The sequence below is a fragment of the Sitophilus oryzae genome, unplaced genomic scaffold (genome assembly GCF_002938485.1).
Source record: "Sitophilus oryzae breed Bouriz unplaced genomic scaffold, Soryzae_2.0 scaffold_1716_pilon_pilon, whole genome shotgun sequence".
Lineage (NCBI taxonomy): Eukaryota > Metazoa > Arthropoda > Insecta > Coleoptera > Curculionidae > Sitophilus > Sitophilus oryzae.
The window spans coordinates 2,676,431-2,701,193 of NW_022146409.1; the positions used below are offsets into that span (position 1 = coordinate 2,676,431).

At 32.7% G+C, this 24,763-nt stretch overlaps 1 protein-coding gene across 1 annotated transcript in view; it reads left to right on the forward strand.

Moving 5' to 3' along the window:
* LOC115881354 (orexin receptor type 1-like) overlaps nucleotides 1-24,763 on the forward strand; it is a 202,321-nt gene that overhangs the window by 117,619 nt on the left and 59,939 nt on the right. The window lies entirely within an intron of this gene.

Consider the following 24,763-nt stretch of genomic DNA (forward strand, 5'->3'; position numbering starts at 1 on the left):
GTAGATAAAGATCTGCTATTTAACCCCTCAAAAGTCCCATTCGGTCCCAATGGGGGAAGTTTGAAAAAAACCGCCGCAATCTTTCCGTTTTTTTTCAAATATCTCCGTTTACATAACTTTTTTCGAAAAAAACTAAAGATATGTTTTTTGTAGTGAATTAAATTTGGAATATTCTACCTTCAATCATTTTTGTCTAAAATAAATAATAATAGAGATAGAGCATTTTTTTACTATATGATTTATAAATTTAAAGGTGCCCGGTGGCGTAGAGGTACAGGCTCTCGTCTACCAATCTCAAGGTGTGGGTTCGATTCCCACACCCGGCATTTCTTTAGCCGACTATTTTTATTAAAATAAAAATAGTTTGGGTACCTAGGTCGACTCAGCCTTAAATGAGTACTTGGAATTCAAACAATTACAAATAACGTTTAAATATTATTTATTAAAAAAAATATTGTTAAAAAAAATATTATTAATTTTATTTAATAAGTTTAATTTAATTTGTAAAAATTATTAGTGTTAGGTATAGAGTGTTTAATATCTAAATTCATAAAATTTTACAGAAAATTTAAGTATGTAATAAAAAATGAGGGTACCCATTTAAAATAAGAAAGTTGTTGTCAACTTTCGGCATTACCGAAAGTGCCGCCATATTGAAAATATTTTTAATCGATAGATCACGTTATGAAACAACGATGTAGCAAAAAATCTCTAATCTAGATATTGTAGTTCCCTAGAAACTTCTAATGCACGCTCAGCCTGGGACACCCTGTATATAAAAGAGTATATAAAATTCTCGTGTCACAGTTTTAGTTACCATACTCCTCCGAAATGGCTTTACCGATTTTGATGAAACTTTATATGTATATTTAAATATTCATTAGGTCTGAGAATAGGTTTTTGAGAATAGAATTTATTTTTTATACCCCCAGAAGTTGATAAGGGTGGTCCACCCCAAATTTTTCTTTTTGACAATTTTTTTTATTTTTATTTTTTTATGATGTGGCATTAAAAAATACATACAACCCTAGATTTTCACCTTTCTACCATCAACCCCTATTTTTTAATAGCGCTATTAGTAATTCAATCATTTTTAACCTCTTGGATAAAAATGACTGTTGTCCCATAAAAAAATATTTATATTGTAAAACAACGTTTGCCGGGTCAGCTAGTAATATTCTTCTTCTTTATGTACCGTCTCCATATCGGAGGTCGGCTATCATCATTGCTATTTTGACCTTGGAAGCTGCGGCCCTAAATAGGTCAGATGACGTGACATTAAATCATTTTCGCAGGTTTCTGAGCTAGGATATTCTTCTCCTTCCATCAGATCTTTTCCCTGCAATTTTTCCCTGGATTATGAGTTGCAAAATCTCATACCTCGCACCTCTCATGATATGGCCGAGATATTGCAATTTTCTTTTTTTCACTCCCTTGAGGATCTTTACGCCCTTCCTCATTCTTCTCAGAACCTCCACGTTGGTTACACGTTCTGTTCATGGTATTCTCGACATCCTACGGTATGTCCACATCTCGAAGGCTTCCAGTTTCCGCTCGCAAAGCTCGTTGAGGGTCCAGCTTCCATACCATACAAAAGGACTGGGAATACATAACATTTGAGCATACGAGTTCTCAGATCTAGGCTCAAATCGCGGCTACAGAGCAGCATCTTAATCTTCACAAAGGATGCACGGACCTTCTCAATGCGAATCTTTATTTCTGAACAATAATCCGCGGTGCAGTCGACACTTGTACCCAGGTAGTCATACCTCTCTACTCTTTCGAGCTCCTCGCCTTCCGCGTACAGATGTTCATTGGGCACTCCAGTTTTAGTGACAATCATGAATTTGGTCTTCTTAACATTGAGTGTCAGAGCATATTCTCGACTAGTTGTGATGACGTTATTTAACATATTCTGAAGGTCTTGCATGTTTTCAGCGAGAAGGACTGTATCGTCCGCGTAGCACAAATTGTTCAGTGGTATGCCGTTAACTAGTATTCCACCAGCATCATTTTCGAGGGCTTTGATAAAGATTTCCTCTGAGTAGACGTTGAAAAGGAGTGGTGAAAGAACACATCCCTGTCTAACTGCTCGTTTGATATCCACTGCTCTCGTCAGTTCAGATTGGACGCGAACAGACGCACTTTGATTAAAGTACAGTTTTACTATTATTTGTATATCTCTTGTATCGAGATTTTTTCGTTCTAACGCTTCTATTAGTTGCTTGTGTCTTACTTTATCGAATGCTTTATTATAGTCAATAAAGCAGGCATATACGTTTTGATTGACATCAAGGCATCGCTGCATTAAGACATTGTAGGCAAACAAAGCCTCCCTAGTACCAAAACCATTTCTAAAGCCAAACTGAGTATCTGCTATATCTTCTTCTAATTTTCTGTAAATCCTGCGGTGGATGACTTTGAGAAAGATCTTAAGTGTGTGACTCATAAGGCTATCGTGCGGTGTTCTTCACATTTTTTTTGACATTTTTTTTTACTAGTAATATTATATATTTTTAATTTTGTTTTCGTCTAATTTTAGATATTTCTAGCAATTAATATCGATATCAAATAATCAACTCGAAAAATGACATAACACGAAATAATTTTTTTGGATTTTGTGACATTATTTTTCATTGTATTTTCTCTCGCAATTAATACACTTAAAATAGAGTAATAGAAATCAGATACTTGAAATCAATTTCCAACATTTTATATTGTAAACGTTATATTTCTGTTTCGGTAATTTTGCATCAAATTGTTTTATTTTTAATTATTGATTTTATTTTTTTAATTATTGTTTTTTATTTTAAATATTGATTTTATTATACACTATCTGAGTTCAAAATATACCGTATAATAAAAAAGTTTGATGATTGATTAAATTGATTTAAGGTTTTGAATATGTCTGCTTAAAAAATGTAGAGTAAATTCCCATAAGAAATATACAGGGTGTCCCACTTAAGATGGATAAAAGCCAATATTTTGGTTGTTTGTTGAGCGATCTTTTTCATTCTGGGCAGGAGGCTGTATGGCTATAAGACGTACATTTTGCCCAGGATAAGAAATGCGATACCTCATAGACGTACGTTTTAATGGGGTTTGATATTTTTCGAGCCAAGAGTAAACTACCCTTAGGACAGTATTTATTTCAAATCTGATAAATTATATTGAATCCTCCTTACCTAAGATAGTTAAGTTCTAATTTTTATAAATATTGATACAGGGTGTGTCATTAAAATAAGACATTTTTATTTTTATTATTATTTTTTTAAGTACTTACAATGCCACTGGATAAACAACTGGAATAACGGTAAATAAATCGGAAATAACATTTATATTAAAACAGCATTATATGTCACTTTTTCCAACGTGTCCTTCAAATCCCCCAATTTAATAGCTGTTCCACATAGTGCACACACATTTTTTTTAATTTAATACATTTCAGTATATTAAAAATTAATATTAAAGAGTATAAAAAATTATTTTTTTCAATGCCATTTTTAGACTAATGGATTAGGGCGTACCTAATTAAGTATTGTTCTCTCATAAGATAAAATATCTACCATTATACTAGAGTCCATATACAGGGTGGTCCAAACTGTATTCCGGAAACTTCGGCAGCATATTCCGCTGAAAAAAAGAAGTCAAAAATTTCCTATAAATATATGTCCTAAAATACTTAGTTTCGGAGATACAGGGTGTAGAAGTTTCATTTTTATTTCGATTTTTTTAAATAATTTCTGAAGTAACGTCAATATTTCGATGAAAATTGGTGTCTGGGAGTTTTTTGACATGAGAAATTTGATTTTGATGTCAATATGACACTTAATTTGTAGGGGGCGCCACCTACATGTGTTTTAACTGTTTTGAAGAGTAACAACTTTTCGTCCGTACCTGTATAATACTACTGAATAAAAAATGTAATCTCCATGACTTTTTACGTAAAAAATGTCTCTTGGTAAAAATGGCCACGAGTAACCGTTCTCAAGATATTGAGAATGGAAATAGTCAATACATGTCATTATTGACAAAAAATTAACACGTTGAGTAGAAATAATAAATTTGGGTAATTTTTATTTTTTTAAATTAATCATAAATTTTTCTGCGACAAAATGATGATGAAACAGTTTCTATTGAATTTCTGGTACAAAAACATTTCAAATTTATGATTTCAGTCTAATAACTATTTAGCCAACATGTTTAATTTATTTCCATGATGACAGGTATTGATGATTTCCATTTCAAATATCTCGAGAACAATTATTTCTTACAGCGATTTTTACCAAGGGACCTTTTTTACGCAAAAAGTCACAGAAATGTATATTTTGTCACTCAGTAGTTCTATACAGGTACAGACGAAAAGTTATTACTCTTCAAAACAGTTAAAAGACATGTAGGGGCGCCCCCTAAAAATAGGAGTCATATTGACATCAAAATCAAATTTCTCATGTCAAAAAACTCCCAGACACCAATTTTCATCGTAATATTGACGTTACTTCAGAAATTATATCGAAATAAAAACGGAACTTTTACACCCTGTATGTCCGAAACTAAGCATTTTAGGACATACATTTATGCGAAATTTTTTACTTATTTTTATGTGCAGAATATGCTGCTGAAGTTTCCGGAATACAGTTTGAATCACCCTGTATAGTTCATTAATTCCATATTGAAACAAAAAAACTCAAGAAATATCAAATAATTTTTGTTTATTATGCTAGTATCCAACCTCTTATCAGTAAAAACAGTATCGTATACTTTTAATCTCTAAGGCTCATCTAAATAGAAAATTTCTAATTATACAGACCCAACTACACTAAACGCTGTTCGCACATTTTGCAAACTCTTCAGGCAAATATCTCCTGCATAATATATTTCGCACAATTTCAATGCAACCTATAAATTTATAACGTGATTAAACATCAGTTTATTATGCTTCGATGCAATAGTAGATTATATGGATACGTGATTAGATTCCTGCTACCTCAATAAATTGGTAGCACTACAAAATTTAGTGGTTTTGATTTACAATTTCCAGTTAATGGACTCGATGCGAATTTGCGATCCGATACAAGGATATTCAGGAAAACGCAAAGCTTTTCTGCTTACACTATTTCGCTAACAAGAGAAAAAAAGACAGTGGCGTACTTGTTTTTTTAGAAAAAATATTCCATTGATAACCCATACGCACGTCCCTGTTTAATACGACGACACTTTTGTTATACTCTGTTTTTTTTCTCAGGTAAGATTTCGACAGACGATGACAGAAGAAAAACAGATGACGTCCCATACCAATCTATTTATTTTACTAAAAAAAGTTTCTAATAATTTTTAAGTTAACTATGGATGGGTTTAAATATAAATCCGTCATGCGTCGTCTCTTGTTGTTTTTAACCAGTTTTATTGGTTTATTTCAAAAATGACAGATCGTATTTCAATTTTATTGGTTTGACGGAACGATGAACGACAAACGGACGCCGATGCGTATGAACTCGCCTTTAGATTTTGACGCTTGTCAAAGTCTTGCCAAATTATAGGTTATAATTTTGTGTCAACTTTTGTCAAATACCCTGCGTTTTGGAAGATGATGCATTTTGATTCGTGTTATTACCTGTGTTTTGTGTCTTTTGAAGTCAAGTGGAGGAAAAATTGAGTGAAAATTAACTGTAGACCCAGAACACAGTGTATGGTTAATACGCGCTGCCCAAGCAGAAAGTCTTATACACCAATAAAGTTACAAGTTACCCTCAATAAAGTTCGTATTCCATCTCGTCGTAGATAAGTGCATCTCGAATATGGTAGGATCATACTAAACACATACTAAAAACTGGAGTAGCTGTAAAATATCGACATCACACGATAGGTAAATAATGGATTTTAGTACTGCAGAAAAATAATGTCAAAAGGTACTGGTTTAAAAATATTTAGATTAAAGTTAATTAATCAACCTTTAAGGTATAAAATTTGGCAAGTGTTATTATTAATAAAATAGTTTGTTTTATTTATGTTGTTTTATTTATTCCTGTGGAATATAACAAATTTGTGTTTGTATATATAAGTTATATTGATAAATGTAATCATAAATGCGGGAAGTTTCATAAAGCTTGAAAGTAAGAAATAGTTCTTTTTTCTATTTTTTGGTATATGGTGTCTTGTTCGTGTTTGTTTTGTATTAACACATACCGTTTTGATTAAATAAAATAACTCGATTACATTTTTTCAGTTTTATGCAGTTTTTTTTCACAATATTTTGAAGTAATCACTTGTCAGTCAAATTTTAAATATTTCCTGCTATGCGTTCCAGTTGTACCAACTTATTTCTTTGTAAAATAAAATAAACTACTTTGAAATTAAAATGACAGACACATCTACCACTGTCAAGGATCTTCTCGTTGGACAGACTATAGTCTTAAAATATGTCGCATTTATAGTAACTTTTACCCTCAAAATTTCATTCGAAACGCTAAAAGTACTTGGAAGAAAAGTATAATAAATCAAAAAAATATTTAGACTCTAACATCCTGTAGCTAGAAAACAAAGCAGAATCGGACCTACGTTGATATGAAAATTAAATTTTATTTTTACCAAGATAGATGGCACATGTTTTTTGAAACACCCTGTATGATGAACATTTAATAGGATAAAAAATGTAATGTTAAAATGGAGTCCAAACCACTATCAAAAAATTCTTTTTTACTGACCGGTTTCGGCAATTCCAAATATGTTTTTTTTCTTTTTTTAAATTGAGGTTTTGTTGTCGAAGCTTGGTTCTTAAGGCGCATTCTCACGACTCGTGTACTTGACAAACATTTGTTATTGGAATATACTCGCCATGTCGTGAGAACAGTTTCTTTGGTCACTCGTCGCGTCCCCACTCTCTATCGGTAAATATAGCCCGAGTCAAAGGATCACAATAATTATTCGTGTCAAGTGTACTTGGCCAGCCTTGACTATACTTGCCGAGGCGCAAAAAAACGACTGCGCAAATAATTGTACTGTTATAGAGTATGTCCCGTTTATATCCGGATCGTAGTGTTTTTTGAGTTAATTGCAGATAAAAGCAATAATACGCTTAGTCCCAGAGATATAGCTTGGTTATTTTGCGGTCAAAGGAAAAACCAGAGCAGTCCACACGTAAATGGCAAACACCAGATTACTTACGCATGGGCGACAACCATGCATCTTGCCATTAGTATTATATGTTATAAATTTATGTATTGTAATAAAAACCGACTTAAATATTAATTTTCTTCCTACAACAAAAAAATTATAGTTTAGATTTAGGTTTTATACAACCTTTAATTGGACATTCCTAGGTTTCCCCTGTTTTGTTTTGCATTTTTATTTCGGTATTTCAGAATACGGCGATAACTCACAATATTAATAATTCATAATTGGTAGTAATATATATTTTTCTAATTATTTAACCGAAAATAACACATTTCTTTAAAAACACTAAATTGCATTTTTCTCGGCTCCACTTAAAATGGACAAAACTGGGTTTTCCCGTGTAATCTTCAAATGATGTTGTTTTGGAATTTATGGATTTATACGAAAATGAGCCCTTCATATGGATGACCAAACGTAAAGAACGTAGAAATCGTATTGCAGTGTACAGTAACTTAAGTTACTGTTAAGTAAACTTAAAAAGAAAAAAGAATCACTAGCAACGACAATTTCGGGACGACCGGTATCCATCGATGCGACATGCGACTATACTGTTTACTTGCCAATGATTTAAACAATGTTTGTGTTGGCGTACTTGTTGAAATGGACACATCGTGTGAGCGCAACACTTGCCGATGTTGTTTACAAATTGGGGACTGATGGGGATACTTGCCAAGTACGCAAATATTTGCGTACTTGGCAAGTAAACGAGTCGTGAGAGTGCGCCTTTATTTGAATATGTGTAAATTGTAAAAATGTTTTTTTTTTCTATTTCAAAAAAAAATAAAGTATTTTTTACAATGAGATTTCAAAATTGTTTAAAATTAATGTAAAATACATAAAATAGATAAAAAAATTTAGCCTTTTTGCATCATCCCGTACTATTAATATTTACTACTTATTTCTGCAAGCATTTTATTCAGCATGTTTTTTTTATTTTTAAATTGATTTTTTTGCGGCGAAGTTTGGTTCTTAAATAAATTAAATTCCTCTGCTTACAGAGCGAATAGCATGTTAAGAATCTGTTTTGGCGAGCTACAAGTAAGGTTGAATAAACTTATAAAATCAAATATAAAAGTAAATATCTTAGAGTGCTCAATATTTTATAGGCTATAAAATACACAGTTTTCCATTAAAATTCTATCTCAAAATAATAAAATACCGTGACATTTTATGTTGTAAAATAAAGTCGAGTTTACATTAAGTAACCAATATTAAAAAATTTTAGTAATTATATAATAAACGTATAAAGAATATAAGCAAAAAAAATTACATATAAAATGACATTGATCTTTAACTGCCATATACCAAAACGTATGTAGGTATATGTTACTGTAAATGTCCGAAATGCGGTAAAACCTAGGATAAGCGCGCTAAACCTAGGATTTACCAAAAAAGTATGTGGTATAATAATTGGTTAGGAAATCCAACAGATGAAAATTGGTTAGCATATAAGAAGTTACAAAAGGAAGTTCGACAACAAGTAACCGAGGAAAAGAATAGTATGTGGGAAAGAAAATGCAATGATATTGAGACTTACATTGGGGGATCTCGATCTACGGAAGCATGGAGAACTCTGAAAGGGATGAAAACAAATACGCGTGAACGATGGATGGGAACTATATCTTTCAGTGATTGGAGGAAACATTATGAAAACCTATTAATAGAACAACGACCACAGTTTTTACAAAACAATGAAGCCGTCAGTATTACAGAAGCTAGAACAAATATATCGATCGAGGAAGTTAAACAAGCCTTGGTCTTTATGAAAAACGGACCAGGTGGTATTATGGCTGAAATGCTAAAATATGGCGGAGAATGTCTTATAACAGAAATAACAAACTTAATGCAGATGTGTGTAGATCGGAATAAAATACCTAGTGAATGGAAGTTAGCCTATATCACTTCTATATATAAAAAAGGAAACAGAAAAGACCCGAATAACTACAGAGGTCTTAGTGTGAATTGCACCTTCAGCAGACTTTTTACAAAAATAATTAGAAATAAGTTAGAAATATCTACTTACAACAAAATCAGTGAAGAGCAGAGTGGCTTTACTGCAGGGCGTTCATGTATAGATAATCTATTTACTATCCAACAACTTATAGAAAAACGGAATTCACGTGAAGAAGATACACATTTAGCTTTTGTAGACCTTCAAAAAGCTTACGACTCCATCCCCAGAATTAAACTATAGTACGACTTGATGTGGATGAATGTCTCATAAATTTAATTAAGGTGCTGTACAACAACAACAGAGCTCATGTTAAGAGCGGTAACCGACTGTCTGAGGTAATTTTTACGACCAAAGGCCTTCGACAGGGATGTCCTTTGTCGCCTCTTTTATTTAATCTGTATTTGGAAGTTGCTCTTAGGGACTGGAAGAAGAGGTGTGGGGGAATGGGCGTCTCTGTAGGAAATGAGTGTTTGGTTACATTGAATTTTGCCGATGATCAGGTAGTCATAGCTCAAGATGCTTACGACCTTGAATTCATGATGAGCAGATTAAATTCGGCATACACGGAATGGGGCCTTACTGTGAACATTGATAAAACGGAATATCTAGTGACCAATTCAGATGATAAATTTGACATTTTTATTACTGACAATGCAAAGCTCAGACAGGTTGAATGGTTTAAATATTTGGGGGCCAGAAAGGGACCAGATAACCAGAAAGGGACTGGATAACCAGAAAGGGACTGGACAAAACAGAAGTATCTGCTAGAATAGAACAAGGGCGGAAGATTATAGGAGCACTGAATGGCATCTGGTGGGACAAAACCATAAGACCAAACACAAAAGTACATACTGGAAGAGCCCTAGTGGAGTCGGTAGTAACTTATGGGTGTGAAGTTTGGACCTTAAAAGCTGAACAAAAGCGAGCTTTGAATGCACTCGAAATGGACTATTTGAGATGCAGTGCGGGAGCATCTAAACTGGACAGAGTTAGGAACGTGGAAATCAGAGCCAAAATGGATGCCACACAGACAATAGTGGATAGAGTCGAACAGAGGGGCCTTAAGGGGTTTGGACACTTGCTACGCATGGAACACCAAAGATGGCTCTACCGTATCTACAGCTGGTCACCTCCTGGAAAAAGGAAAAGAGGAAGGCCTAGAAGATCTTGGAATGAGGCCATCAGAAGGGCAATGGAGGACCGTAACTTGGAAGAGGAAGATGTTCTTGATCGTAACAGGTGGCGGTTAGGCGTGGGGATGCGACGTTAGTTGCGACCAAACCAAACCAAACCTTGACCAAACCAAACCAAACCAAACCCTGGAGTATATATATATATATATATATATATATATATATATATATATATATATATATATATATATATATATATATATATATATATATATATATATATATATATATATATATATATATATATATATATATATATATATATATATATATATATATATATATATATATATATATATATATATATATATATATATATATATATATATATATATATATATATCGAAAACTATTTATTTTGCTTCCATTTCGGACTTTTATCGGACCCAAATAATAAATCTTAGGATTTACCACACCGCATCGGTAAAAGTACGAATAAGCAAGTGGTAGTAAAAACAAACCAACCCCACCAAATAACCAGGCTAACCAATGCATAATTTGTCGATATTGTTGCTATAAGAAAAATAATTCGTACTTTTACCAATGCGATGTGGTAAATCCTAAGATCTACGGTTTGGGTCCGGTAAAAGTCCGAAATGGAAGCAAAACAAAAGTTTTCGGGCTTTTACCACTTCCTTTTGGTAAATCCTACGTTTAGCGCGCTTATTCTAGGTTTTACGGCATTTCGGACATTTACAGTGACATATATACCGGATAGGTACCCTTTTAGTGACTTAAGTTTTATCTCAATTTGTGATTTCTAAAAGATTACAGATTTATAAATCTTATATTTAGATAAAATTTAAAAGTCAAAGATCTGTTTAGTGTTAGGGGCCCCTTGATTGAGAAGACTAGAATTTTTTTTTAAATATCATTCGAATTAAAATTTACCCTAAACTAGCAGCTCAATCGTTTTTCTTTTGGTTTTTTACTAGTATACAATTTTGCCTAACCGATAAAAGAATAACAATAAGTATTTCCAAATACACTCACCGGCACGAAAAACGGACACCTTAAAAGTTTCATTATTTTAAAGTTTTATATATTGTGTTCTAGTGAACCAATTTTGATGATTTTTTTAAGCAATTTGTAGCTAAATTATTTGACTTTTTAGTATCTCTTTCTAAATTAAAAGTGAAAGTTGCCATCTGTAAATTATGCGAGTGAAAACAAAATATTGATATTTTTGTGAAAGTTTGAAAAACCCTCCGAGCTTTATTCAGAACCTCTCAATTAGTGGAATAAATTAGTGGTTTCAATTACTACACTTTATACTTTTTAGTTAACGATCATTCGCAATGTCTAAAAACATAAATAAAATTAATAAAATATCCCAGCAACAGCTTGCTGTAGTCTGTTGTATCCATAGAGAAAGCATAATATTTAGCTTATAAAACAATAAATTTTTGATTTCTAACCAAACTTTTGTTGAGGCCAAAATGACATTCCTCGCAAATTTTGAAGTATAATTAGTGGAAAAGTCAAAAGTTTGTTAACTTTTTCCACTAATTGAAAATGACTACCACTAATTATGACGTTCTGAATGCTTACATTAAAATTAGATGAACAAACTTCTACGACTAAAGTTACATTCAGGCTGAGAGCGTCGAGCGTCGCGTCGCGTTTGCGTCGCGTCCGCGTGTCGAAATGGAATCATTTCACTTTACTTAAATTAGACCGTTCAGGCAGGACGCGTTTGACGTTGCGCTAGCGTCCGCTGACGTTGCGCTAGCGTCCGCGGACGCTACGCTCGACGCTCTCAGCCTGAATGTACCTTAATTGAAACTACTAAATTTATTCCACTGATTTCGAAGTGCTGAACGAAGCTTTACAAAGCAAGGAATTTAAAAATAATTTTATTATCTAGGTACGTTTTTTCTCGATAGTTTGTTTTTGTTTCTCCATAGCTTTAGGTATTTTTTTGGTTGATATTCGTTTTTTAAGAAGACACTGATATTTTTTCGTATTTTTTTCATTAAAATCATGCCTTTGCTATTCAATAGACCTAGTTTCAGTCCTAGTCAATAGACCTATAAAATAGTGTTTATAATTTATGTAATGTCACGGTCTTTGAAAAATCATATTATTATTGTCTGTTGGGCAGTTACTCTAGCATATATGGTTTTAAGTCTAAAAATTGATCTCTACAATAATCAATTAAAGCAACAATTTTGACTTTTCAATGACAGTGACATTACAAAAACAATAAACACTATTTTATAAGTGTGTGTTGATGAAGACCCAAAATAAAAAAAAATGCTAAAATTGTTGGTTAAAAACGAATATCTCCAATAAAAAATAAAGCTATTCAGACGAATCAAAAACAAACTATTGAGAAAAGACGTATCCAGATGATAAAATTTATTTTAAAATTCCTTGCTATCTTAACATATGCCACAGGGTGTTTCAAACTCTCACCAAAATATCAATATTTTGTTTTCCCTCGTATAATTGCCAGATGGAAACTTTCATTTCTGATTCAGAGAGAGATACTGAAAAGTCACATAATTTAGCTACAAATTGCTTAAAAATCATCAAAATCTGCCCACTCGAATAAAATATATTAAACTTTAAAATACATGAAAATTTTAAGGTGCCTGTTTTTTCGTGTCGGTGAGTGTAGATATTATGAGATCTAATACCATTTAAAAAACTTTTCAAATTCAGTTTTTAATTAAATATTACAAATAAATATATTTGAATAATATTTTTTTTGTTAAAAAAACATTTGAAACATATTTTATTTCCAATTAAGATTCTATAAAGAATACGCGGAAAACAAAATAAGAAAGTCTATACAAGATGACGCCGATATTCAACAGTATTCGTTACATCAAAGAACAGACATAATTCTCGTATTACCTTTGCAATAAACTTTAAATTTACAGTAAATAAACTTAAAGTATACTTAACTAAGTTCACTAGTTTAAATTTTAAATTATCTCTATTTCGAATTAATGTTTTTCTCCGCAGTTCAATTTTCTGTTCATGTAATTCCTCTGAAAGAATAATTACAGCATCTTACGAAGTGATATAATTACATGGTAAGAGGTATATCTTAACTGCAAATATCAAACGCCATTACTCAAACATAAAACAAATATGCTACTGCAAGTTGGCAATGCCATTTGCGATATCAGCTATTCCAGAGTCGTCTTGTTTTAACCGATCTGGTTCGCCAACAAACTTGGCATATTAGAATATCATAATATCTGACACTGTTGGCACATTTCGAAGTTCGAATGGATACCAAGCCTTACACTGACAAAAATTGTGGTAGAAATAAGATTATTTTTTACAATAGACATAAAAATATGTTAATAGTGTTCCCGTTTTTATTTATTTAGATATTTAAGTAGTTTTTCTTTTTTATTTCAAATGACAATATGTTATTTATTTACAGGTAGTTTCTTAATGACATTGATTACTTTAGATTGCCCACTCATAAAAGAGTGTTTGAAAGGTTGTCTAACTTGGCCATAATGCTTCCCTAATGTTGCATAGTTCAGTTAGGGCAAGAACGGTAAACTAATAGGATTGCTCATCCTCATAAGACGTACGCATAGATAAATGAAACAAGTTTAGATTGGAAAGTGCCCATAAGGACAATGTAAACACTATTTGGCGCTGTTCTTGCAACGGTCGCGAACCAAAACTTTTGAAAATTTCGGAGCGGTTCGGCTTTTTCCGGAATTATATCGCCATATATTGTTTATTCAAATTTATTTTCGTTTAATTTTATAAATAAAATACAGTGTGTTGCATACAAGAAACCTTATTTTATATAAGGACGCATGTATGAAATACCTATGAAACATTGGAAACCGACGTTATGCCACGATCCACGATTGTTTTTGCTGTTCACAGTTCACAGCACAGCTTTTTAAGTTTTTAATGCCACTTTTTCACAATTATCATCGGTTAGAGTAAATAAAACTTGAATTAAACTCACAAGATAGCAATAATTACTTTGAAAATGAACGCACTTTTCGGAATTTCTTTAATGAGAGCGGTTTAGATTTTGAAAGATTATTATGATTTTTGAAGATTCTGACTTTGACAAGAGAAAATTATTTCTGTTTTTGTTTGCCGTTGTTCTTAGCGACCGCTATAGCAGCGCCAGATCGCGGATAACGGTCGCGACCCAAAATAATTTCGCGACCTAAAATGTTTACGGGCTTTCCAATCTAAACTTGTTGCATTTATCTATGGACGTACGTTCGCCTCTTCCCACGCTTCAGCTGACAGTTGTGACGTCATTGTAGCCCTTGTCAAAGCCTTCGTGGCCTTGTCATGATAGTGAGTATTATTAGTTGCCTATGGTAAACTTATAAAAATAACAGCTGAGAAATTTTGAGTTAATTATTTTGTCAATTTTAAATGTGAAAAAGGTGTCGAAAGTTTTTAGAGCTATAGAGTGTATAAATACGTTCATTTTGTATTGTGGATTGTGACAAAGTGCATACTAAGTGCCCACGATTTTGTTTATTAATTATTTTAAAGCAAAATATGGAAGTACTATAAAAAGAATGCTTGCAAAAGGTGATGCTGGGAACTGCTGTTCTTAAAAATGCATTATCCGAGTATTTAATACGATTTACACAGTTAATTTTCTATACTGCATACATATAAGGTGTTTAAATAAATAAACTAAATAATGAACGTTTTGCATTCGGTAACCAATATTGCACGTATGCGTATTATTGGCTGCCGGATAAGGACTAATAACCATGACAAGGGCTACAAGACGTCACAAAGCGAGTAGTTTTCGCATGCACCTGGCGGACACTTTTGGCTGAATGAGCAGTCCTATTAGGTTAACTGTTCTTGAGTTAGGGCTCCAAAGCGTCGCCACCTGCTACCTGTCACATGTCATGACAAGATTGACAAGTGACATGACAGCAAATTATCTGTATTTTGCAATTGCTTACACTTTTGTTTTAAATTTTGGAATTTTGTTATTATTTTGTGTAGCATATACTTTGTTTGTTTGTTTTGTGTTTGTGCGTACATAAATTATGGAGGAATATTTCCCGAGGAACCAGAGACCTTGTATTTCTCTATGATTTGAACTTTATGTTTTGTGCTATGTGTTTTACCGTCATGATGTAATATTTTGTTCAGCCGATGATGTGATTTGAACACGATCCAGGAAAGGGTATCATGCAAAGCAAGTTCGATATGTAAGGACATTGCCCATCTCTGAACTCCGTGAACGTAAAACGAACTGACTATAAATTCGCGTCTTCATTTCATAGTATTGAACATTTGCTACCTCAACTGAATCTCAACTGCTGAGTTTATAAATTCAACTTAAAGGTGAATTAATTTTTGATGATGTCTTATTTAAATCTTTATCTGTTATAATAGCATAAATTGCAAACCCTGCGATCTTATATGCTTTGTTAGTGGCTTTGTTAAATACGTGTTATGATACTATAGGTTAATCTACGGGTAAACCGTTGGTGTATTTTGGTGTAAAAGATGTTGGCATTACTTTGGCATTAGTGTACAGAAATTCGTCAGCGGTTTACCCCTCGAGGTTAATTCAGCATATATGTTTTATATTATCAAATTTAATTTAGCATTTAACTGTAAGCATTTAAAATGTGTACAATAGTTTATACTTTTCAAATATTCCGTCTTATAATTATTCCGTATTGTAATTTTCATTATATTTTTTGCAGTTTTAATTTCGTAATATTTTAAAAAATACATAAAATTTTATATTCACATTTAAACTGCCCGCCTTTTTTTTGTGCTAGGCAATGCAGGTACCTATTTTACCGATTACGTCTGTTTATGGTTTAACGTGTTCCCTACTTTTGACTATGGAAATGACATTTCTTTATGGCCCACTGCCATGTTATTTTAGGGACCGTATTTTAGCGACATCTAGTAGGATAAGGAACAGTTTTTTGCACATTAAAGAAACCGCCTATATTTGAATTGCTGTTCTTTCCATTTTTATAATCAGATTTCAACTATTAAGCTACAAGTTCTAATTAAACCTAAGTTTTGTCTTTAAATTAAAAAATAAAACTTAGGACTAACTAGAGCTAGTAGCTTAAATTAATAATTTCTATTAACATATTAAATATACGCTTTCATAACTAAATCTACGTGGCAAATTTGCTGTCGGAAGTGTTTTATATTTTGATTGGCTATTAAAAGTATAATCATCAGTTGTAAAATGTCCATAAGCTTTAACCATTTTCTCTGGTGGTATATTCTATAAATTTGCTTCAGCTGCGTATCACCGAAATAACAAACCCGGGCGAAGTATTTTTTTGTGGTGAATTTTATTTCAACCAGAACAAATATAGAAAGGAAAACTCAGCGGTGGCAAATCGTACAACCTTACTAAACCGCTTACGAAAATTATGAATCAAACTCGATAGTTTTCGATAAACACACTTCATATTTAGAAACAGATACATCAAAAGCTAAAATTTATCTTTGTTTAGGTACCTCTTTTACAAAATGGTAAACTAAAGTGGAGGAGGAACAGGAAACAGGAAGTTTAATTACGATCTTTGTTCTTATTGGGCGAGCATATTTGAAATTTTTGCAATTTTTGATGCGACCGGTGCGCTTCTAGCGGGATAAGGAACTATAAAAGCTGCTCCGGGAGTGGAAAGGGCATGCTTAATGATGTGTCGATATACAGGGTGGTCCGAATTGCATTCGGCAACATATTCTGTAAGTAAAAATAAGTAAAAAAAGTTCGTATAAATGTATGTCATAATCTATACGAACGAAGTTTCATTTTTATTTCGATTTTTTCCAAATAATTTGTGAATTAACGTTTATATTTGGATGAAAATTGGTGTCTGGGAGTGTTTTGACGTGAGAAATTTGATTTGTCTATATGTCAATACGACTCCTACTTTTAGGGGGCACCACCTACATATTTTTTAACTGGTTTGAAGTCTAATATATTTTCGTTCGTATCTGTACAGGGTGGGTCAAATTCGACGCTTTTAAAGGGAAACACCCTTTTCTATAGGAGATAGACGAAAACTAATATCGGTATCTGCAGCTCAATTTTCATCTAAAACATGATGGTTTGCATCAATATCTGTTACCATTTCAGAGTTACGGGGTGTTTTTCAAAAAATTGAATTTTTAACAAATCGCTGTAACTTTTTTGCTATGAAAAATTTTGTATTTCTATGAAAACATTTCCAAAGCACCTTTTTACGTAGAATTTAATGGTTTAAGCATCATTTTTTTAAAATTAATAATTTAAGAGTTATCAACAAAAAAATTGATTTTTTATTTGGGACATCCTCTATATTTTTAATTAACTGACAAGAACTTAAAACCATTAAATAATAAATACAAGAAGAAGTGTCAAGTCAATGTTAAATTATGGAAACAGCGTGGCTGCCTGGGTAACTAATTTTCAGATATGGCGGCTGGGACATTTGACATGATTTGACATGACATAGACACTTCATTGACATGACAATTTCAATTTTATGAAATTTATTTCCGTTTCCGGTTTTTAATGGCGGGCTGTTCAGGAGGTTTAATGAGGGTTAATATACTTTTTACTTTTTCTAGTAGTAAATAATACAACAAAATTACTCAAAAATATTTATTTGGAATTTAGAACAATGTAAATATGCAAATCAACACAATTAAAGAGCTATAAACCCATAAACTACTGTATCAATATCAAAATATTTAAATAACATCAGAGATGCTGTGTTAAAGTGAAATAGTAAAGTAACAATGCACTGACTTACAGAAACTTGAAGATAAATAAATGTTTTCACAGCTTCACGGGCGTAAAACTAACTGGAAGCAAGAAAAAGACAACAGGAACCCACGCAAAACCTGGAATCAAAAAAAAAATATGTAAAAAAAACATAAATATAGGTACATAAGACTGTTGTGAATTAAATCAAACAGGACTTGAATGAAAATAAAATGAATAAAAAATATGATACACATATGATATACATGATATGATATACATCTAATACCTCATTTGTATTTTAAAAATAATCTACATACATAGCATTATTGCTATGAAAATACATAATAGGTACCTATGTGATATGTAATTACGCATTTCTGTTCATCTTGTAGATAATTAATGTAGGCTAATAATAGGTAGTTCAATAATCATAATTTACCTTGTGTAACTTGCTTTCAATTGCTCAAAATCACCGATCAGTCTTTAAAGTAGAGATACGGAAAAATCCTTGGTAAAGAATATCCCAAGATCTTTGGATCTAAAGCTAAAAAAATATAAAAACAGTTAATATATTACCTATTTTTACATATAATATGGCCCATACCTACTACACGCAGAAACGTCGATTTCATCATTTTATTCATGTAATTAATACCATATATACTTTATTAAGGTGTTAACAAGGAACTTTGTATCAAAAACATCTTTGTACTTATAAATTTCAGCCGAAATATCATAAACAAACTTCCAATCAAATCTAAAACGGCAAAAAAATTAAAATGGCGCCCGACCTTGCCAGAGGCCTCGGGGAGTTGACACATGGCACACACAGACAAAAGAAGAGGACGCCGACGTGCATAAAAATGTTCCGTAACTGAAATTGACAGAAATCATATAGAAATATTCAGATTTTTGTCTAGGACAGTCTAGAAGGCCATGCTTTCTGCCTGGGTAAGACCGCGCCAGAACTGTTTCCAATTTTCCGGTTTACTGTCACCCCCCTGCTTAAAACTACTTTTCCAAAAATATAGCACACTTGATATTTTGTTATAATCCTCTTCGAAATACAGAATTTTTAAAAGTTAGCCATTTTTAACTAGTAGGCTTTGGACCCCTCATTGATGATATGCCCTTAATGGAACTCGAAAACATATCTTTCCAGAAAGACGACGCACCGCCTCTGAACGCTGATATCACCAAATTTTTGCAGCCAATTTCAAGAATAATTGAATAGCTAACCAAGATCCCAGCCGTTGGCCGTCAAAGCCGCCTGACTTAGTGCCCATGAATCTAATCCTATGGATATATTTGCGGAAGAATAAAGGTTCCTTATTCTTCCGTATAATCTAGACAAGAATTAGAAATACTTAGCAGTTATGAGAGGGTATCTCTCACCCCCACTGAGTTAATGAATTCCGCGAGAAATGTTTGAAAAACAGAAGATATGTCGAACACCTGTAGCAAAATCTCATGTCTTTGTTTGCTATTTATTTTTATTGTTATTAGATATAGTTTAAATGTGTTGATGTTGGTTAAATATATTTTAAATTGTTATAAAATTCTGCACCTCTCCTAGCAAATATTATTTTCGTTTTAATTGATGCTCACAGCTAGATTTTTTTGCATTACAGCACCGGCGTTCAAAGCCTACTTATTTAAAGCGGGCAAATTTTTATATACTCTATATCTCGAAGAGGGATCGAGCAAAATATCAAGTGTGTTATATTTTTGGAAAGGTAATTTTAAATTATTTTTAACAAATTAAAAATATACAGGGTGTCCCATATAAAAAATCAAATTTTCTGTTGATAATTCTTAAATTATTAATTTAAAAAAATATATACTTAAACCATTAAATTCTACGTAAAAAGGTGCCTTGGAAATGTTTTCATAAAAATACAAAATTTTCCATAACAAAAAAGTTACAGCGATTTGTTAAAAATGCATATTTTTGAAAAACACCCCGTAACTCCGAAACGGTAACAGATATCGATATGCGGTTTTCACCATCATGTTTTTGACAATTTTAATTGACATTAGTTTTTGTCTATCTCCTATAGAAAAGGATGTTTCCATTTAAAAGCGTCGAATTTGACCCACCCTGTACACAAACTATTGAGTGAAGAAATACACATTACCGCCATTTTCTACGTAAAAATGTCTCTTGGTGAAAATTGCTGCAACTAATGGTTCTCGAGATATTTGGAATTGAAATAATCAATACATGTCATCATTAACAAAAATTGACTAGATAGTTAATAAACGAAAAAAAGATTCAATAGACTCTTCTTCTTCTTCCTACTTTATATTAGGCAGATTGCCTGTTCATTCTTCACATCATGCCTACAGTTTCAATCGATGGTAAGATTATCACACTATCTTTTTCTTGGCCTTCCCGTGCTTCTTCTTCCCGGTGGTGATTTGTCTCAAGTTGACCTTACTATTCTTTCCTCGTCCATACGGCTTATATGTTCATTTCATTCGCGTCTTCTGCTCAATACCCATTTATTAATGCTATCCACCTTGCATGTTTGGCTTATGTTGTCGCTTCGTTCTCTATCTAGGAGCGTTTTACCTGCGATTTTGCGGAAAATTTTCATTTTGCCTGTTTCCAAGAGTATATTTTTGTTTCTGCTGTATCCGGTCTGGTTTCTGCTTTGTAGGTCATTATGGGTCTGACAACAGCTTTGTATATTCTTGACTTGATCTCGACACCTATGTATTTATTTTTCCATATGGTGTCGTTCAAACATCCAGCTACTCTCATTGCTTTTGTTGTTTGTTGTCTTACATCTGTCTTACCTCAGTTTAGATACCTAGATATTTAAATTTCATTTCTTGCTGTATTATTGAGTTATCCACGACAATCTTGTATCTGATAGGTATTTTTGATGTTGTCAGGCTCTTTGTTTTGGATGCTTATTATGTTTAAGATTTTGCTACTAGACTGAAGCGATATACTAGTCTTTGGAGGTGGTCCTCATTTTCTGCGAATAGCACAATTCAATAGAAAGGTTTTATAAAAAACACATTCTCCACACCTTATAGTGTGGAGATTCCCACACTTGGCTTGTTAAAGATAAAAACGTCTTCTTTAAATTTATGCTTTTCACACTGAGGTTTTTTTCGAAGAACCCGGGCTTCCAACCACTTCATGTTATGTTGCTTTTACCACGCATGGTCTGCAAAACATTACATTCTTGGAATATTTAGAGGAGATTTTGGAACAATTGTGGAATAAAATACAGGGTGGTCCGAATTGTATTCGAAAAATTTTGGCAGGATATTTTGCAGATAAAAATAAGAAAAAAAAATTGTATAAATTCATGTCCTAAAATGCTTCTTTTTGGATATACAGGGTGTAAGTTTCAGTTTTATTTCATTTTTTCCAAACAATTTCTGAACTATAGTCGAAATTGGATGAAAATTGAGATCTGCGTTTTTTTTATTTAGATGTTAATATGACTCATACTTGTAGGGGCACCATATATATGCTTTTCAACTGCAACATGAAACACTAATTCACCACAATACACCAAAACACTTTATTTTTGCAACTGAACCGCGCGTTTCGCTGACCATGTTCTCAGCAGATGATTAAAACTACAAAGCGATAATATTTTTTTACTATTAAAAAGCTAAACAATATTAATTATTTACAAAATGTCAATTTCTTTGAGAAATCATCGGTTAGAAAGTGGTATTTTCAAATTACTAATTGGCAAAATATAGGTAATACAACTAGAGATCTGTGATAACTTTTCTTTTAATTTTCCCCAGCGACTTTTATTTCTGTTAGGCAATAACGAACGATTATTTTTAATTTTTAGTTTTTAATTAGCCAATTTTCTCTTTTTCCTGTTTTTCGTTTAATTAATTACATTTTTAATCAAAAACAAATAAATGATTTTTTATTAATATAAAGAAGCCCTAATTAGAAACAATATTATTATAACTTTAATAAAATAAACATATTTTTGTAATACTTGAAAAGACTTTCATTGCCTTAATTGTTGATTAAGGAATATATGCTGAATTGTTCGCTTTGTTTACCTATAAAGCTGAGTGACAAAATCATGTGCGTAAATCATCATACACAAATATAGGGGTGATACAAGACAGGTGATAATGGTACTATATGTTTAAAGAAACGCGTCAAATTGGCTTAGAAATGACGATTAATGATATGTGCCAAATATATTCGATACCCAATTAAACTTTTAGTTAAGTAATCGATTAGGACGCGATTTTTAAATTAATTGTTGCCAACCATGGACATATTCGGCACCGGGCTGACTAACTGGAATTTAAATTTCCCGCTGGGGATTCAGATGGTAGCTCTGCTATAAAAAATGTCAAGTTGCCATCTTTATTTATTTATTTTCTGACATTGTTATTCGTTTGGTCATTTTAGTTTTGTATTATGAGTTTTTGGTTTAAATGAATTTTGTTGTCATACTCTAAGCTTAAAAAATGCTGGCAGGACGTGAAGTGGTACAAAATATGTAGCTTAATAGCCGTAAAAAACTCATTGCATCTTTATTAGAATATTATGAGCGGGAAAGCGGTAGTAATGGCCCTTTATGTCCCTTAAGTGCAGTTAAGGAGGTTGAGTTTTATTGATGTAAATAATAACTGTTTATATATTTATACTTAATTAATTTATTTTTATTTTCTAAAATATTTTGATTAAAAGAAAATATGTAAAAGTGGGTAACGCTGTGCTGGCCGGTCAAGCTTAATCACGTGACTAGTGATGGGGATTACGATTCCTTTTAGTGAATCGAATCACACGTTTCAATTTCTCATATTGAATCGACTCGTCCGATTCGTTTATTTCAGTGATTCCCAAAGTGGTCCAGGTGGACCCCCAGGGGTCCACGGGAGACTTGCTGGGGGTCTACGTAGGCGTGAACAAAAAATGGGGGTCCATAAGATGTTAATGGGGGTCCACGAAAATTTATCTGCTTTTGATAGTAAAGAGCAAAAATGTAAGCATAGTTTTTATAAGGGCCTACCTACATTGTTTTAAGTACCTATCTAAGCAGATAATATTTTAATAAGGCAAGCGACTGTTACTTGTCCAAACTTGCGTATTCGATATTACGTACAATTTCGTGTACAGACTTGCAAAGCGCTATCCGCCCGACAATGCTTAATGCTTGTTCAGACATGAACTTGATCACCACTATAAATACTTGATGCCAAAGGCAAACGCATTCATTTGTTTCCGGAATTTCGAAAAAAAGGCGGAATTTGGAAAAAAGTTGTGAGAAAATTTATATCTGTGTTTGCTAGTGCCGGAGAAAAGTAAAGTAACCTACCTTTTTTGTTATAGTACTTAAGTATTTTGTTTACGTGTACTAGTCGGTTGATCACAACGGCCTGTATAGATAGGTAACTTAGTAACTTACAGATATTTTAATTGTCCTCTTTCGATTTGAAGACAAACACAGCACGTTTTATTCAATTGTTTTTTCACGAGAGAAACACTGCCTCTCTAAAAGGCCGAATAAGCAATATTGCAGAGCAATTAATTTTGTAATTTTTCTTGCAAATAACTACTAATTTTATAAAACAGTAATTTCATAATCATTTTAAATTGGTTTTGAAGTAACTATTTTATCAAAACTATTCCTTTTCGGAAAGAGCGAGCGGTGCGCGGGCGACGGGAAAAGGGCGGGGCTTGGACTTCGATGCCAGTTTGTCACGTTTTAACAATGAAGCCGCAGACAAAAAATACGCAAATACACGGAGCGCGTGAACTCATTGATTTAATAAAATGTTAGTTATCGTTTTTATGGACAATTTTGGGATTTCGACTTTTATTTTTCCTACACAAATATGATCAGTATTCGATACTAGTACACCAATTTTATTTATACTATTAAGAATTAGTGGTAAATTATGTACTTTAAAATTGATACCGTTTTGTGAAAACGTCTGTATTTGTCTCAGCGGTTTATTAGTTGGTCCCTTTACAAGCCGTAATTCTATTTCCGCGTGCTGACAAAGGCTGCGGTGTGATACCTATATTCAGAAAAAACTTGGTTACTAAAACATTTTTTTACAGGTAAGGTAACTGACACGAAACATGGCTACAGCAAAGAAAAATGTCGACAATATAGTATCGATTATTTGAAATATGGTTTTGTTCCATCAGAGGCAGACAAACAATTGCCCATGTGCCTATTATGCAACAAAGTTTTGAGCAATGACTCTATGAAACCATCAAAGCTCGAAAATCATCTAAAAAAGGTGTCATACTGATAAAATAGGTAAAGATTTAAAATATTTTCAAACATTGAAAGAAAAATATGGAAAGAGACCCACCATGCACAGTATGTTCGCTTCAACATCTCAAAGTAACGATGATGGCTTGCGGGCATCTTACAATATCTCATTACTTATAGCAAAATCTGGAAAACCGCACACTATCGGAGAACAATTAATTTTACCCTCTGTTGAAGAGGTTTTAAAAACTGTTTTGCACAAATCTCCATTTGACGTACTAAAAAGAATTCTATTAAGTAACAATACTGTACAAAGACGCATTGATGAAATGAGCTCTGATATCGAAAGCTTTTTGTGCAATCATCTGCAAAAAACTCATTTTTCTATACAACTGGACGAGTCAACGTTACCCAGTAATGAAGCATTACTATTGGCATATGTCCGATTTATTGTTGAGGAAGAAATTCACGAAGAATTGCTATTTGCCAGAACTTTGGAGAC